The following is a 17,977-nucleotide window of genomic DNA, read 5'->3' on the forward strand; positions in this document are numbered from 1 at the left end:
AGGGCTCCCCCAGTGGAGTGAGCTGACAGCCCACAGCCCCGACTCTGTGATGCAGCCAGAGCCCGGCTCAACTCACAGGACTATTGTGAGGAGCCAAATGAACTAAAGCAGGAGTGGTGCTTGGTGGCGCCCCGGGCCTGCTGGCTCCCCGCCCACAGTCTTGCCTCTTCTCTCAAGGATGTCGCTGAGCTCGCTCATAATGAGTCAGTCACAAGCACTGCCCTCACAGAGCCCACTTTGGAGGGGTTTGAAGTCACATCCTGCCTCGCCTCACTCGACATGATTTATTCCACCCCAGGAATGCAGCTCATTTCCCAGAATTTTGTAAAGAACTTTAGTTAAAGAGTTTGATCTTGCAGCGAGCTCCATATACGGCTCAGCTGTGGGGAGGTAGGGACCTCAGCTCTGCTCAGACCTATCGGTGGGAACCACACAAGTCAGCGCTGAAAGACCACCCCTCCACCAAAGGAGCATCTCATCCTGGGGGCGCCATTTTTTTTAAAAAATCTCAAGCCACAATAGAAAAAAATTAATTTAAAAGCTTTCTCATAAATATGCAAACATGTCAAACAAAAGCTTCACAAAATGTTGTATACACCCTAGGCACTCTGATATTTTCCAATCGAATCTAATTTCTAAGACTACTGGTTGCCACCAATAAGCTCAGGACCCACCAGTGAGTCTCAGTTGATAGCCAGAAAAACACCCATCTGACTCAGCCTTCGTTGGGTAGATGAGTCTCAGACTCAGCCAGCAGCTTGCCCAAGATCACACAGTGAAGTTCAAATGGAGAAGTTCAAGTCCAAAGCCAAAGCAAGGTTCCAGGGCTGTCAAACCTCAGGCAGGTAAAACGGCAGCTGTAGCAGCCCAGTCACCTGACATGGGTTGGATGGTTGATCTCCCGCTGCTCCTATCCTTTGATCCAGACAACCTCAGTAAAGCCATAGCAGGTATCCTAAGGCCTCTGCTGCACTCCCTGCTCCCCACCATCTCCCTTAAAAAAGAAAGAGGCTGACACTCAGGGAGATGAAGTGACCTGACTGGATCTGGGGGTTTAGGAAATGTCCTTTGAAGACCTGGAGTCCAGCTGAAAGATCACAAGGACAGAAAGAAAGAGCCCAGTTTCCTCTGTATGCAGAGTACACAATTGATCAAATCCACCACATTCAAAACCTCACCACTCAAAAGCTCAAGGCCCAGCCCCACAAGGAAGAGATGCCCAGAAGTGCTATGATATTAAAGGCTTAATACAGATCAGATGGGAGAGTAAAGTGCTCTGCACACAGTACATCTTAGGATGGTGTCACCTAACCCCATAGTGAGCAGATCCTCCTGCCTGAGCGTGTGTGTGTGTGTGTATAAACAGATATGCAGAGACATATGTTTATACACATGCAGACATTCTATAAACAGGAAACCCAAAGTCTCCATCTCTCTAGATCAGTGGTATTGAACACTTTCAGCCATCAAAGACCCCTTTGAGAATTGGTTGAAGGTCATGAACCCTTTGTGTACCATCTTAGAGGTACATCTACAGAGACCCCCAAGTACAGTCCTGGGACTTTTAGGAGCCCCCTGGTCACCAGCTCAAAGGCAAAGGGGCATTGGAGTGGCCTTCTTCTCCACCAAGGCAATGTGAACATTATTTGAAAGGAGTTTCTTCCTTCATTTTCCTCCAGAAGGTTAAGTAGGATCTTACAAAAGAGGTCCAAGGAAGCAGAGCTGTGGTCAGGACGACCCAAGAGTGAGAGTCCGCATGGGAAGCAGAGGACCTGGGATGGTGGGGGCAGGAGGCCGTCTTCCCTGGGGTGCTCTCATCACTCTGGACAGCAGAAACAAAAAATCCAAAACGGAACAGCAAACTGTCTCTCTTCTGTTTGCATCCCTTGGGCCTATTCTCTACTGAGCCAGCCACGTGCCAGCCCTGGGCACAATGACTGCAGGACAGGCAGAGTCACACTCTCCAGAGAAGCCAGGATGGACAAGCAGCATTCCAGGGCCTGTAGCCTCCCGAGGGGAAACAGCCCAAATAGGAGCCATGCACAGGATGAAGATCAAACCTGTGTATTTCACTCTTTACACAAAAATTAACTAACGTTCCTAGAGCAAGTCGTGGTAGCATCTGTGTCTCAAAGTCTGGCTAGTATGAGCAGGCAGCCTGACCGAAGGGATGAGCCCACCACATCCATCACCAGAAATCTAGGCGCTGCTTATTTTACTGCTTGCCGAGAATCACTGCTTTGCCTGGGCCATAAGCTGGGCCTAGGCAAGCCAACACTGGTGAGAGAACTAGCCACGGCCCCTACCTTAGGGAGAAGCCAGATTCAGTCACCCCAGCCTGCCCAGGGTGGAGGCTCCCCTCCCCCCATGCAGACGTGAGTGTGCACACACACACACACACAGTGTGAGATCAGTGCAGGGTGGGACACTTCAGGCCAACCTGGATGTGGCCACTAGAGTCTCCATATCCAGGGACCCCGGGAATGTAATTTAACCATTCTGCAGCTCCCTTTCTTCGTCTGTACAACGGGAATCACAAAGCCCACGGCATAGAACCGTGCTTGTCACAGTAGACCTCACAACCACACACGACAACCCGGACCTGGAGGCGGGTTCCATGAGTGTCCTTCTTTGCAAAGCCAAAGCCCAGGAGATTTCAGTGACTTGCTCCAGGGCACAGGAAGTAGTAGCTGTTGGTGCCCCAGAGCAGCCAGCAATGTTGGTAAGAAGACCTGGTGACCAGCAGTGAGTGATGGGTCAGGAACAGGAGGGAGCCTGGGACGACCCACAGTCTTCCGTGCCCTCCAGAACCAAAGCAGCAGACGCGGTCCTCCTGGCTGCCACCGACCCCCTATGCCCAACCCCTTGCAAACTCCTTTAACCCGATTTCTCTAAGATGAGTGTGTTGGGAGGGGGGTTTCTCCCCCAGCCCCTCCCAGCTGTCCCTGGAGGATCCCACTGAGGAGGCAAGAATTTAACGTGCCTCCCGACCACAACTAGTATGGAATGTCCTGGGTCCAAGAGCACAAAGACCGCCTGCTAAAGCCCCGGAAGGGCCTAGAATCCTGCCCCAGCTCCTGATCTCTGATCCTTGCTCAGGTCCAAAACTGAGTATCACATTCTTCAGATTCTTGTTTGAAAGCCAGAAAGGCAGGCGGGCAGGGTGGGGGTGGGGGTTGGGGGGCTCTCTGCCATTTCAACCTAACGTTAATTAAAGCCTGCAACTTGCTTTTTTTTTTTTTTTTTTTTTGCAACTTGCTTTAAAGGGGAAGAGAGTCACCATTTTTCAGCCTCTAACACACGGATCTGCCTCAGGTGTGCAGGGAAGAAGGTTGGAGGTGTGAAGCCACAACGAGGATAGGGCCTGATGAATTCCACCATGCTCGGAGGCCAGTAATTAATCCCATGATGAGGCATTCTTCATGAGCACTTGGCAAGGCGCAGCTACCTCCTCCTCACCCTGGCAAGCACAGGAGACGGTTGGTGGGTGGCAGGCCCAGCTCTGGGCAGAAGGCAGGCTGAGAATAGCAGGCTGATGGGCTTGGAGGCGGCCAGGAGATGGCTAGGAGGTGGTAGCAGTGCTGGAAGGCTGAGGGGGAAGCAGCTATGGATCTGTACAGAAGCCAGGCTGTGCCCAGTCACACACTGGCCATCCACCCCCACCTGCTGCCCACTGCCCTGTCTTAGATGGAGCAGGGGTGGTTGCTCTTTACACCTGACACCAGAAGCCAAGGAGTCACCAGGCCGACAGCCACTGTATACAAAAGCCTGAAAGTCTACAAGCCCCTAGCTTCACAAACACTTACAGGGTCAAGTAGGACGACTGGGCAGGAAAGGCAATGGAAGCAGATACAGAAAATGATTGGCCTGAAAATTAGAGGAGCAGGGAGAGGACTTGGGATCTCTCACCTGCTACCTGGGTCAAGGCACTTAGCTTCTCTGAGCCTCAATTTCCCCAGCTCTAAAATGGCAACAATAAACTCAGATATGCAGATGACAACACCCTTATGGCAGAAAGCGAAGAGGAACTAAGAGGAAAGTGAAAAAGTTGGCTTGAAACTCAACATTCAAAAACTAAGATCATGGCATCTGGTCCCATCACTTCATGGCAAATAGATGGGTAAATAATGTAAACAGTGACAGACTTTATTTTCTTGGGCTCCAAAAATCACTGTAGATGGTGACTGCAGCCATGAAATTAAAAGACACTTGCTCCTTGGAAGCTGTGACAAAACCTAGACAGCAGATTAAAAAGCAAAAACGTTGCCAACAAAGGTCCATCTAGTCAAAACTATGTTTTTTCCAATAGTCATGTATGGATGTGAGAGTTAGACCATAAAGAAGGCTGAACATCAAAGAATTGATGCTTTTGAACTGTGGTGCTGGAGAAGACTCTTGAGAGTCCCTTGGATTGCAAGGAGATCAAACCAGTCAATCCTAAAGGAAATCAATCCTGAATATTAACTGGGAGAACTGATGCTGAAGCTCCAATACTTTGGAAGAGGTGACTCATTAGACAAGACCCTGATGCTGGGAAAGACTGAAGGCAAGAGGAGAAGGGGATGACAGGACGAGATGGTTGGATGGCATCACCGACTCAGTGGACAGGAGTTTGAGCAAGCTTCGGGAGATGGTGGACAGGGAAGCCTGGTATGCTGCAGTCCATGGGGTCGCAAAGAGTTGGACACTACTGAGCAACTGAATAACAACAAAATGGGAACATTAATACCATCACTTTGGTGGGATTGGGAGACTTCAAATGCAATAACCTGAGTGTGACTTAAACCTTCATAGTGATTGGGGGAAAAAAAAGATTTGGGGCTTCTCTGGTGGTCCAGTAGAAGTTGGTTCACATTCCCAACTCAGGGAGCCTGGGTTTGATCCCTAGTTGGGAAACTAAATCCAACATGCTGCCACTAAGACCCAGCACAGCCAAACAAATAAATAATAAATAAAATAAATACTTTTTTAAAAAAATAGATGAAAATTGGTTTGTTAAAAATGGACAAAATGAAAGACATCCAGCTGTTTCTTGGGCATGTACTAAGTGCTTATCATGGGCCACATGCAGTGCTTAGGGTCCCAGTGGCAACTCCTCTAACAGAGGCAGGGACACCAGCAAGTATGGTCAAGAAGGGTTAAGACGGAGACCAGCGCAGGGAGGCAGGGGCACTGCCAGAGCAAGAGAAGCTCTCCCGGCAGCCATCCGACACTTCAGCCAGCAACTCTAGATTTATAGATTTATAGTTCTGCACCAGTTTGCCACAAGCCTTTCCCCTTCCTCACATAAAAGCAGTGTTTATGGCTCATCAGAGGGGAGGCCATCTCCAAGAACGCTTGGTCCACAAGAATGGGCGGGGCGGCAGCGGGGTTGGCGGCAGAGGCGGGGGGTGCCATCACTCTTATAAGGAAGGCAGAGAGACCTAGAAACTGGTCCATCCCGGGTCCATTCCGTGGGCCCAGTTACTGAAGCACTTTGATGACAACGAGTGGAGAGAGGATGAAAGTGGACAGAAGAAAAAGGGAAGGCAGGAGAGGGTATGGGGACACATTTACTGGGGTCCCCCATAAATGCACAGAGTGCCTTCCACACTTTAGCTGCCCAAAGGACACCAAGAGATGGGTTTATCAATATTAACCGGATTTTACAGATGAGCAAACTGAGGTTCAAAGCAGTTAAAGAAACAACTGGTAAAGCAGAGAAAAGTCTGAGTCTCCATCAGTGGGTTAGAGAAGCCTCCTCTGACAAACACACTCCCACTTCCTTCTCCCTTCTAATGGACTGTTCTGTGTCCCCCCTCCCCCAAATTCACCTGCTGCAGCCTTAACCCCCAGGACCTCAGAATGTGGTTGCATTTGGAGAGAGGGTCTTTAAAGACGTATTAGGTAAAAGGAGACAGTAAGAGTGGGCCCTAATCCAATATGACTAGTGTCCTAAGAAGAGGAGGAGGTTCAGACACAGGGACACAGCAGGGATGAGGGCGGCTGACTGCAAGCCAAGGAGAGAGACCTCAGTGGAAACCAACCCTACGGGCACTTTTATCTTGAACTTCCAGCCTCTGGAACTGTGAGAAGTAAATTTCTGTTGTTTAAGTGGTCAGGTCTGTGATTCTTCTTACATGCCTTCACCTGATCATCATTCTCCATGGCATAATGACCTGCCACAGTGAGCCTGTCTGTCTGGCTGCCATCTGCTTTTCCCCACTGGAATGTCAAAGGCAGGCTTTGGTTACCTCTATCCAATCATGTATCCACAGAACTGACACAGTCTCCAGCACACAGCCAGCATTTGATACATATTTAATGAATAAATAAACTGAGTGAAAATGGGATTTAAACCCAGCTGCTGCTTCTAGAGTCACCCACGCCCTTCCCCATGCCCCACTGCTGCCTTCTGCTTTATCTAATTCTCTATTCCTGTACCCACCTCTCCTCCTTCAATATAAAAGCCGGTAAATAATTTAAAATAGTATAAATTCAAAGATAACTCTAGCCTATAATCACTACCAAACAGTAGTGTAAACAAGGTGACAGGAGATGTAAAAAAGATACACAATGGACCGCATCTCAACCACTAGGGAACATTATAATCTACTAAGTGCTGAAATCCCCAGCTAATGTGTTGTTCTTATTAGTAATTTTAAGTCAATATGCAAAAAATAAGGTTAGGTTAGGTTTAGAGTTTGTTTTTGGTTTTTTGAGTGTGTATTTAACGGCGGAGGGAGGCGGGGGCGGGCGGAAACAGAGGCAATTGAGGACCACGACAGAGCTCTTCTACTCAAACCTCAACCCTGCAGACCTGGTACTGATCCAAAACCCCACTGCAGCCTGGAGTGGGGACCCGATGAGGTTGGCAAAACCTGAAGCAGGACCACAGAAATGTCCAAGTGACCATGTCCCACCCTGTCCTTCTCACCCACCGGGAAGGGGATTCTTTCCTGCTCTCTAGGAAGATAGCAGAATTCATGCCAAGCAGCTCCCTTGAGCTGGGTGCTGGGGCTGGGGGGGACCAGGACAGGAAAGAGATGGAAAGAGTGAAGAAATGGTAGCAAGGAAGTCATTTATCTGGAATGAACAAGAATGCCAGAGCAAAGACACAGCATTCCAGTTTCCAGGCCCTTGACCACCCATCTTCTCCACTTGCACGGAGCCCCAAATAGCTCCTTCACGGTTGTAAATATCTTCCTGTTCACAAGCAGCCACTGGGATTCTGAAACTTCCTCTTTACAACAAAACTACACTGTTGCAACTTGTTGCTGCAACTGGTTCCTTCCCCAGAGGCAGGAGCCGCAGCAGAGCCCAAGTGGCCTGCCTGGCTTTGGACAGTTCACAGACATCCCACCCCACCCTCACTGCCTGCACCCTCAGCTGCCTGCCACTCATGATAACCAAGGGGCCTCCCTCCAGAAGGCCAGGGGCTAGTTCCCCAGCCTCTCCGCTGACAAGGTCCCTTGGAGGCTTCTGTCCCTCACTCACTCCTCCCCATGCCACCCCAACTCGCCATGTGTCTTCTGGCCCAGACCTGTATGAAGCACTCAGGGAGTGGGGGGGACATGAAGATATTCCTCCAGGGAGCCCAGAAAGCTCTCCCAAGTCCAAGTTCCTGTGCTTTCTCATCGCTGATGACAAAGTGGTTTTACCTGTTTTTCATCAGCTCAACCTGGGCGTCTAAGCAGCCACTTTCTCCCATGCTCACCCCATCACAACCCACAACAGCCAAGTGAAGTGATTCTTCCCTAGCTGTAGACTGTGAGCCCCTTGAGGGCAGGGCCTGGAATGTCTCATCCTAGGCACCCAGCAGTTTCTTTCCTAAAACAGATGCTCAGGATATATTTACTGAATGAATGAATTTCCAAGAGACTCAATAAAACCTATGGAACTTTCTGGCAAAGTCAGTAATGGTTCTTTCCCACAGTGGACCGTAACATAGCCATTAAAATAATAATTGTGAAGCCTGTTGCAACATAGGAAACTTTATATTACAGCACTGAGTAAGTTAGAACACACGACAATATCTAATTTAATATTTAATTTTGCAAAGTATGCATGTCTATGGACAGGAAACCCAGAAAGATGCAAAGGGTGGATAGGGTGAGGAGCAAATTTGTTTCTTGCTAGTTTTGCTCTTACATTATTTGCACTATAAACAAACCTCCACCCCCTTTTCTTTTCCTTTAAAAAAGGAACTGATTCCAGTAACAATTATGTCTCTCTCAACACTCCATGAAAAAAATCTCATCCCAAGTCCTTCAGCTGGCTAACCACATAACCAGAGAGCACAGGCAGAATTCCCAGCAGGCGTCCAGAGGTTAAGGCCCTGGGAGTGGAATCCTGCACCCCCACATTTCCCAGGAAATGGCACAGGGGAGCAAGCCTTAATGGGCCATTTGGGCTGCTTAAGGGGCTTCAAGATGGGGCTGAGGCCCACAGCCACTTACGAGGAGAGGAAATCTCTTACTAGCCCAGAGTGACTCAGAGGGCCTTGGCAACCTGAATCACCCTTGTACAAAGCTCCGCTGAAGTCTGAGCAGCTGAACAAGGTCCCAGCCCTGTTCCCTGGACATGCTGTGCCATGCAAACCAGCCCAGATGCTGCCTTCTCAGATCCCCCTGGGCCCACAGCATTCTGCTGCTGCTGCTGCTGCTAAGTCGCTTCAGTTGTGTCCAACGCTGTGCGACCCCATAGATGGCAGCCCACCAGGCTCCCCCGCCCCTGGGATTCTCCAGGCAAGAACACTGGAGTGGGTTGCCATTTCCTTCTCCAATGCATGAAAGTGAAAAGTGAAAGTGAAGTCGCTCAGTCGTGTCCGACTCTTAGCGACCCCATGGACTACAGCCTACCAGGCTCCTCCGTCCATGGGATTTTCCAGGCAAGAGTACTAGTGGGACACTAAGAGCTCCCAGAAACAAGAGTCCCTGATTCCTTCCCCTCCTTATTTCCAGAGCCCAGTCAAGCACCCAGCACACACCGTAAAGCTCTGAGGAGTGGTTAACAAATGAGTAGACAGACAGACACATGAAGCAGGAAGGAATGCACTCTGCAAGTGGACTGAGATCAAGAAGCGCCCACTATGGAGATGGTGGCAGGCTCTCTGGCTGGCTGACTCCCAGTGACCAGCCAGGGCCCCTCCAATAGCAGGCAGGCACAGCAGCCAGGGCTCACATCACCCTCCCTTAGGACAAACCACACACACTTGAAAAATGGCCGGCTGAGGTTAAAGGTGAAGTCAGTAGCCAAGGCAACACTATCAACCTCGCTCCAAGCAGCCAACTGCACTCTGGATGAGGAGCACCGTTCTGCCACAGCTCCAAAAGTTCTGCTCCTCTCACTAGTTCTTGGCCACGGGTGGGGGAGGAAGCTTGGGAACCAGTCCAACCCCTCACTGTCAAGTGACAACAGGCAAGCCCAGGAGTGAAGGGCATCTGCAAAGTCACACAGGGGTCACAGCATATGAGTGTGAATCAGGCTCAGTCTCCTCATCTGTAAAATGGGGGCAAACTTCCTACCTCCCAGAAATGAGGGAAGAATTAAATGAGAGAATCATGTAAAAACACTAACATAGTACCTGGTACATAACAAGTGGTCAATAAAACTTTTATTATTATTACTATTATTGGTAGAGCTGGGACTTCAGCCCAGACATCCTGATTCCCAGCCAGCGCCCTCCCACCAGAGCTCCTTCCTTCCTTCCCCATCTTCCCTCCTCCCCACTAGGCAATTCTAACCTTCAGGAAACTCAAGATGCCCAGAAATCCCCATTCACTCAAGATGACACAAGCCGCCTCAGGTCCCAAGTTTCTGTCCCCGTGTCCCAACTCCCTAGTAGAGAGACAGGCTCCTGAACCAGAGGTAGGCTCTCTGCCCTTGTTCCCACTAAAGCCCAGCAGGTCCAGCACAGGGCAGGTCATGCAGCAGGAAGGAGTCCAAGGTGTCTTTGATGATTGACTTGGCCAATAAATTTGTGATCAATACACAATAGCTGACTCTTCAATATTAAAAAATAGACAAAAACTTTAAAAGAGCTCTCTGCAATAAGAAAAAGAAAAAGAGCTCCCTGCTACCAACTTTCCTATCCCAGTAATTTTCAGATAAGTACTGAGCACCCGCCTTTTGTGAGACAGAGATCACTAAGTGGCATTCTAGAGCTTCACCTGCCCAGGCCTTCCCATCCCTAACTTACAGGTAAGTACCAGTGAGACTTGAACTCCACTCGTGCAACAAGGACGAGGGGTCAAGTCCATGCAGGGCGCTGGTGAGAACTTGGGGATAAAGAGATGAAACAAGACCCTACTTCTGACCTCCCAGTTCAGCCTTCGCCCCCATTTCAGCCCAGTTAGATTAAGTCACCCAAATGGTTCCAAACGCCTCTTTACGTTTATCAGACAGGAAGCTGCCTTCTCCAGCCCAGGGCCTTATGCAAAACACAGGAAACTCAGTGGCTTTTGAACACCAGACAACTCGAAACAAAGGTGCCTCGGTAGCCTTGTAACAGCTTTTTGTAAATGCTTAAACCGGTTCAGATCTGCGTCACCAGCTGAACTGTGTGATCTGAGAAGAAGAATGCAAAGGTCACATAGGCTTGGAAAACCTCAGTCTCCAAGCTCAAGGAATCTTCCCACAGGTTCCTCAGTCATCTCACCATGCCTTACCATTAAGGGACAGACTTAATTTAAAATCTTTAAAACCTGAACATACATCTCCTACCACCCAAAGACAGAGGATGTTGGTGACAACCTGAAAAGGGGAGGAAGAGGAGGACAAGAACTGAGCCACTTGCTGTGTGTTTCTATGCAAGTTACAACAAGCCTATAAAAGTGGCATCTCCACGTGGCCAGTGAGGAATCTGAGACTCCAGCCTAACAGTTAGCAGGAGCAAAGGCAGGGGTCTGGTCCCAGCTCTGCCAGAGCCCAAGGCCCTGGTGTGGTTCCCTCCACATGGGTTTTGTATCGAAAATACAACTAATCAATCACCCAAGACCTTAAGTGACTTAAAATTACTAGAAACCAGGACTGGCTGCAGGGCAGTGGAAAGCCGATGTGGCTCTGAGTGGCCCACCCGCTGCCTGGCGCTGCCCCATGTGAAATATTGATTTTTGAGCCACAGGAACTTCCAGCCCAAGTGGAACTGTCCAACTGGAAGAGGTTCAGAGAAACTCAAACCACTTCCCACCCCATTTCTTAACTCTTGGGCCCCCCCCAGCCCCCAAAAGAAAACGATTACGGGTGTGGAAGAACAGACTTAAGGAAAGATGAAAGGAGCTAAGTACGTGTTGCTGGGCTGAACAGTGTGTAAAGGTGAGGAAAGGCATGATAACAGCTCAGAAACACTTTTAAATGAGGCCATGTGATTCTGAAAGGCATTGGGGTTGAGGGAAACCAGGGGCCAGAGCTTTCTACCAACTCAGAATGAGTTTGACTCGACCTTCTCATGGGCGGGAGGCCGAGGGCAGGGGCGCAGCAGTGGAAGGAGTGAAAATTACAATATCCCTAAGATCCCTTCTGAGGTTCTCAGGGGGCTCAGTGGTAAAGAATTCTCCTGCCAATCCAGGAAACACAGGTTCAATCCCTAGCTGGGGAAGATCCCCTGGAGAAGGAAATGGCAAACCCCTCCAGTATTCTTGCCTGGAAAATCCCATGGACAGAGGAGCCTGGCAGGCTATGGTCCATGGGGTCGCAGAGTCAGACACAACTATGCAACTGAGCACATACACACATGATCCCTTCCATCTCAGATACTCTATGATCCTAAGTAAATTCAGTAGGGAGGATTGTACTGTTGCTGCTGATTTCTTTTCTTTTTTCCTTTTTTTTTTTTTCCATATGGGATCTTAGTTCCTGGACCAGGGATGGAACCTATGCCCCGTGCAGCGGCAGTCTGGACCACTGGACCGCCAGGAAAGTCCCTGTTGATTTTTCTTTTAAGCCGGGCATCATTCAGAATTAGAGTTAAATGAAAGAAAAAAGGAACATGAGAAGGAAGTACCCAAAATAACATCCATGGAGGTAAGAGAGGGACCCGCCTCCCAGAGGCCCCCTGTTCCTCTGGGCAGCAAGGTAAGAACCATAAGGACCAAGAGGCACCAAGGAAGTAAGAGGCACCCTGAGAGGCACCAAGGAAGTGACCTTCGAGAGGGAGGGGAGGAGAAGCTTAAGAGCACTTCAGCTTCCCTGCAGGCTGCAGCCCCACCTGCCCAGGCAGGAAGCCACACCCTTCAGTGGCAACTTCCAGAAGACCCTGCAAGGGTCTCTCCAGCCGCAGAGGAAGGCTTCTCCACCCAGGGCTGCAGATGAAGACAGCTGCTGAGGGCACTGCCGTGAGAACTCCCTAGATGGCCTGGCCCTCAGCCAAATGTTGGCCAGGAGCCTTTTCTGGGCCCACCTGCCTGGGCCTGGGTGTGCTGTGTCCACCCCAGGTGCTGAAATCACCTCGGGCCAGAGACACCAGTCAGCAGAATAGGGGCCTGAGGCCTTCTGACAGCAGCCAGCCTGCCTCAGTTACTTTTTAAAGAGACCTGCATCAGACACAAGGGGGCAGCTCCTCACCTGCTCCCCAAATATCTGGTGCCATCAAAGCCTGAGGGGCAGGTGGGGGCAGACAGAAGGGGGCAGATACAGGCTGGCATCCTGCCTTCAAACCACCTGCCCATGGGGTGGCAGGCCCATTTTAGACCCAGGCTCATTGTGCATACTCATGTGTGACTCACATCACCTTTCAGGAGGCCTAGAGCTGCCTGGCAGGGACACAGGCCTGCCTGTGACCCTAAAGGGGTCTTCTACCAGCTGTGCTACAGAAAAAAGTCAGCTCAGGAGTGAGCAGAGCCTGAGTCTTCTCCGGGGCCCACACTGTGCAAGGCTATGACAGTCCTCCTTGAGAAGGGGATCGGAGCTCTCCAATTCAAGACCCCCCTCTGATCACATTTTCTTGAGAATTTGGGCTTTTCCAATGTTAATTAATACATAAAAACCACAGGCCAGATCTCTGAGGGACAACTGGAGATGGGGTGGGTTGCAATGACCCCAAGTTTACAAATGAGGAAGACTCAAGAGAATAAAGGTCTGGTCTGGCCTGCTGGTCAGGATGGGCTCCCCAGGAAAGGACAAGTGGACAGCATGGAGCCAGGGGGATTGTAGGAGAGCTGGCAAAAGGGCTTCCCAGAATACATTCCAGACATGTCCTGTGGGCTTCCTTTTCTCATACAGCAGAGAAAAGGCAATCAAAGCACCTACCATTTTCCAGAAACCAAGGAAAAGGATCAGAGTAGACATTTGTTTAAAGGGGTTACTCTGGTGATAATATGACATCATGGAGAAGAAAACGGGCCCCAAAATGTTCCAACCACAGAGCAATTCAGTCAATTTTTAAGACCCTTCCTCCTCCCCTGCACGTGGCAGGCACTCAGTATGCAATCTGGGTTCTCAAGCAATGCATTTAAAAGTAGAGACCCCCCAAGACTGGCCAGCCAACCACTTATTTTTGTTGTTAATAAAACTAAGAAAATTTTCAACTTCTGACTATTTAAGTAGTCAACACATGTAAAAAGGCATTTAGTGGAAAAAGCAATGCTCACTCCAGGCTCTGGCTTCCTAGGCCCTTTCTAGAGGCAACCACTGTTACTTGGGTTTCTGTAGCTTTCCATGAACAGAGCGGAGGCATCATACCATGATTCGCACAGAAGGGAGCAACATGTATCCCACTTTGTATCAAGTTTTATCTACTTAAAATATATCTTGGAGAGCATGCTCAATCAGTACCTATAGGCCAGTCTCGATTTTTTTAAGGGCTTCAAGGATTCCCACTGTGCAGCTGTACCATGATTTATTTGACCTTTTTAATGGGCAGTTAGCTTATTTCCTGTCTTTCTCTAGAAAATGCTACGAAGAATATCCTTGGACATTTCCTTTTGCACATTTGAGTTTATCTGCCGATGAGTTCCTAGAAATCAGTCAGAAGAACTATGCTTTGACAGATATTGCCCAACTACCTTCTATAAAGAGAGCTGTTACGACTTAGACCCCATCAGTAGGGCATGAGGGCACCTAAGAAACTGGGGCATTATGGAGAAATTTAAATTCCTGCATGTCTCAATTTTCCAAGCACTCTCGGGTATAACTGGCAGACACATAAACTGGCATGGTGTCTCTGTGAAGCAGTACGTGCCTTCCAGCAAAATCAAATGTACCCCCAACCAGGGCCAGAGCCGGAAGCCAGGCCTCCAGACACTAAGTCCAGTGCTCCTCCATGTCACCCCTTAGCTCTCCCCTAGACCATGGAAGCTGTGTCTGAGAACTAAAATGCAGTGAGTTTGTGTATCTTCTGGCTGAGCCGGGGCCCTGCAACAAGGCTAGTGAGCACAAGCTCATCACCAAGAGCATCCAAGAGCATCAGCAGATGGGCCCCAGAACCACCTGTGTTTTTACCACTCAGGCTTTGTGGTCCATAAGCAACACACACACACACACACACACACACACACACACACACACACACAACACATCATTTTTAGAAGCAGAAAGAGCATTGAGCTAGGAGCCAGGAGAACCTCCTATCCTGTTTCCTTACCTGACAACCCAGCAAATGAAGACTGATCACATATATTTTCTTAAAAATGTACACAGTCACTATGTATCAGGCCCTTTACATACTTAATTTCTTTTAGTTCTCACATGTAACCCTGTAGGATGGGTATCATGACTCCTGTATTACAGATAAGGACACTGAGGCTTGGGGGGTTAAGTGACTTGCCTACAGTCATATAAGTGGCAGGGTCAAGATCTGAATGCTGTCTAGTGCCAAAACTCAGGACTCCACTCTTTCCAGCTCTAACGAAGAACCTGATCCCGTTAAGTCACAAGCCTACTGCTTCCCAGGGGGCAGCTGGGGTTCCACTCCGTTGTCACCAGAGGGCTTAAGCCCAGGGGCTCAGCACACCAAGGGTTAAAGCCGAGAGGCAGTGACTCTCTGGGGCTGCACAAAGGGAAAATGTACTTCCTGCCCCTGTGGGCAGAGATGCTGTTTTATGCTCAGCAAATTAGGACATTTGTTTAATTAAGACGACACACAGATTTTGTTATTCTAAATATTTTTGGAACATGATGCTTGGGAGGAAGCTGTCAAGGCCTGGATTTTTGCTTTTTCTTTTTTTCCTTTGCCTGGGGTTTCTCTCCGCCGCCCCCCCTCCCCCCACCAAGAGAAGGGTAGGGCCAGGCTCAGAGGAAAACAACAGCCAACCCCTCCTCTCCTTTTGAAATAAAGATGTCAAGCTGGTAAGGGCTGTCTTAAGTACTTTATGGAAGGATTAGCTAGAAGAGGAAGTGAAGAAAGCACAGTTAGCCTGGCTTCTAGCAATACCCTCCACCAGGCAACACAACAATGCAGCATTTTTTGAGTGGGCTTTTCTCCTTTTAAAAAGCTAACAGATCCGTGTTTTGTTTTTTCTGGAGCAAGAATGGGCAAGGGGCAGGCTGTGATTAACATGTGTCCTTCATCCAGTGAGAGGGAAGTTGTCCAATCTCCAACCCCTTAGGTTAAAAGTTTAAAAATAAAAAATAAAAGTCAGAAAGCCCTGCCCTTCTCTTTTCCTCTACCCTCAACCGCCCTTCAGACAAGGAGCCCCACAGAATGCACCTATGGGGGTGCATTCCCCAAACACTGCCTGCCAATCCGAACACCTGGATCTGCCATGGGCACTGCCGGGACTTGCTGAATCTGAAGAACAGAGCTCTTTGGTGTCACCCTGCAGCCATCTGAGGGGCACAGCGGCTCTCAAATTACACTGAGCAATCTCTTGACGTTTTTAATTACACCTCAATTATCGTAAATGAGTCCTCACTTTCCAACACTGAATGCTTGCCTCAGTTTGGCAAACCTGCCATGTCCTCCTTCCTCGAGGCAGCTTCCCTTCTCATCCCAGACAGAAGTGGCCCCTCTCAGAATTCCTCGAGTCCTTTGTCTGAGGCCTGTTTGAGACACTCATCACAGGCAGCTTCTGTATCTCAGTCACTGGGCCACTATTTCCCTCTGAGGACTGTAAACTCCCCTAGGGCAGAAGCCTCTGGGCTCCCCGTAGGACGGGCTGGCTCCCTTCTCCCAATCCCATGACTCACAGCACCCTTCTAGGGTCTCTGTCATCTTCGTCTCACCTTAGAGTCATCTACGGATTTGTCTTGGCTCTCCCCTAAATGCCCCAGGGCACAGGCCAGGTCTTACTCAACCTCACACCCCTCTCCACCTGGCAGAGTCTCTGGCACAGAGGAGCCAGTTAAATATTTGCTCAATTACACATGTGTGTACCCTCCCCCCACTCCCAGCAGCCTTGTATATAAACTGACCAATATTAATCAAGTGACTGTCTAAATAGGCCTTAAAGCAGCCTCCCTCCTTACCATAAAGGGAATAAACCACCCGGTGAAGTTACAGGCTCAGACAGCACTCAGAAATGGCCACAGTGTTGCAGGAAGGCGCTAAGTTTCTTCCCGTTCAACAGTTACTCAACAGTTACTTTGCAATCCTGTTAAACCCAGGAAAGGGTGCAGTGAACCCAGAAGCGGCTGGGTCTCTCAACTGCCCAGCGGAGAGAGATCCGCCGGTGCCTAGGACCTGGGACTTCCCGGGAACCTTTTCCCTACACCGGCTGGGTGCGGCCGCAGATAGCAGCCCGGGCGCTCACCCTGCCTCCACCTCAAGACGACCGGCAACCTGGTCCAGGAAGATACTCCGTCTCTGACACACCTGGGCTCTTGGGGGCGCGGGGAAGGCGCAGAGGGGTGGGGAGTGCAGTCCTGCCTTGGGCGTGGCCCCTGGACAGTAGATCAGGACCCTGCACAGAGACATTTGGCGGGGGGGGGGTTGGGGGGTAAGTAGAAAACCCTGGATCTGGCCGAAACGGGCACGATGCAATAGCCCAGGCCGGATCCTCGAGGAGCAGGACCCAGCTCTCCCCGCCCCTGCCCTGCTGGGGCGGGCCCGCAGGTGCGCTGGAATCAGGTGCGCGCCGGGGTCGCGGAGATTGCTGCGGGCCTTCCCCGGCCTTCCTCTCCCAGGAAGCAGAGGCCAAAAGTCAAAGGATGCGGATCTGTGAGGGAGGGGGAAGTCTTTCCTGCCTCGAGCCGGGATCCCCGCCGGGTCCTCTTTCCCAAGCACCCGGCCGCACCTCTCCCGGTCCCCCTCCTCCGCCCAGCCGATCGCACCCTGGCGAATGAGGAAGTCGGGAGCCGAGGGCGGAAACCCAGCCGAGCGCAATGTCTGCTGCAGGACTGTCCGATTCTGACTCAGGAGGACGCCCTGACAGCTGCCAAACGGTCCCCGTCTGCCCGCTACCTCCGTTTCGAAAACGCCTGGAAACTTCCCAAGGAGCCGCCACCCTGAGCCCCCCACCTGAACCTCGCCCAAGCGGCTGGGTCCAAGGGACAGAGGCTGCCCGGAAGGGGTTAAAAAGTTTGCCCAACTTGGGCACCGGGCGAGGCGACGGCGGGGCGCGTGCCCCGGCGGCAGGGGGAGGTCGAGGCTCCCCGGTGCCTGGGCTGCGGAGTGCGCCGGCGGGAGGGCAGGGAGGGGGTACGGAGGGTTTCCGGGAAGCGCCCAGCCCCAAGCCTTCCTCGGCTCCCCGGTCTCCCTTCCGTCGGCGTCTTCACCAAGCATCCGCGCGGGGGTCCCGGGGCCCCTCCGTGAAGGGTGCTCAGCCCGCTCTCCCCCGCCCACGCCTGGTCGCCGGCTGCGCGGAGGCCGAGAACCCCTCATCGGCCCGCTCGCCCAGACGCCGCGCGTCCGGTCCCCGCCACCCCCGCTCGCCCGCTCGGGGCGGGACCCGCTGGTGGGGCTCGCTCACCTGAACCTGGATCTGCCCCGGGGAACAGGCGCTGCTTCTCCCGAGAGGACTTCCTCGAGCGCTCGGGCGACGGCGGAGTGGGGCGAGCGCGCGAGGCTGGAGCTGCAGCAGGTCAGCCTCGCTCAGCCTTCAGTGCCCTGCCCAGGAACAGC

General features: G+C 51.0%; 1 protein-coding gene across 4 annotated transcripts in view; it reads right to left on the reverse strand.

Moving 5' to 3' along the window:
- The window catches only part of MYH9 (myosin heavy chain 9), an 85,858-nt gene extending 67,881 nt beyond the window's left edge, over positions 1-17,977 (reverse strand). For all 4 annotated transcript variants that reach the window (XM_081591420.1, XM_081591418.1, XM_081591419.1 and 1 more), the window contains exon 1: positions 17,826-17,977. The gene's annotated coding sequence lies outside the window, so the exon portion shown is untranslated. The remainder of the gene's footprint in view (positions 1-17,825) is intronic.

Source organism: Giraffa tippelskirchi, chromosome 4, assembly GCF_054371585.1.
Source record: "Giraffa tippelskirchi isolate mGirTip1 chromosome 4, T2T-mGirTip1v1.2.pri, whole genome shotgun sequence".
NCBI classification, from domain to species: domain Eukaryota; kingdom Metazoa; phylum Chordata; class Mammalia; order Artiodactyla; family Giraffidae; genus Giraffa; species Giraffa tippelskirchi.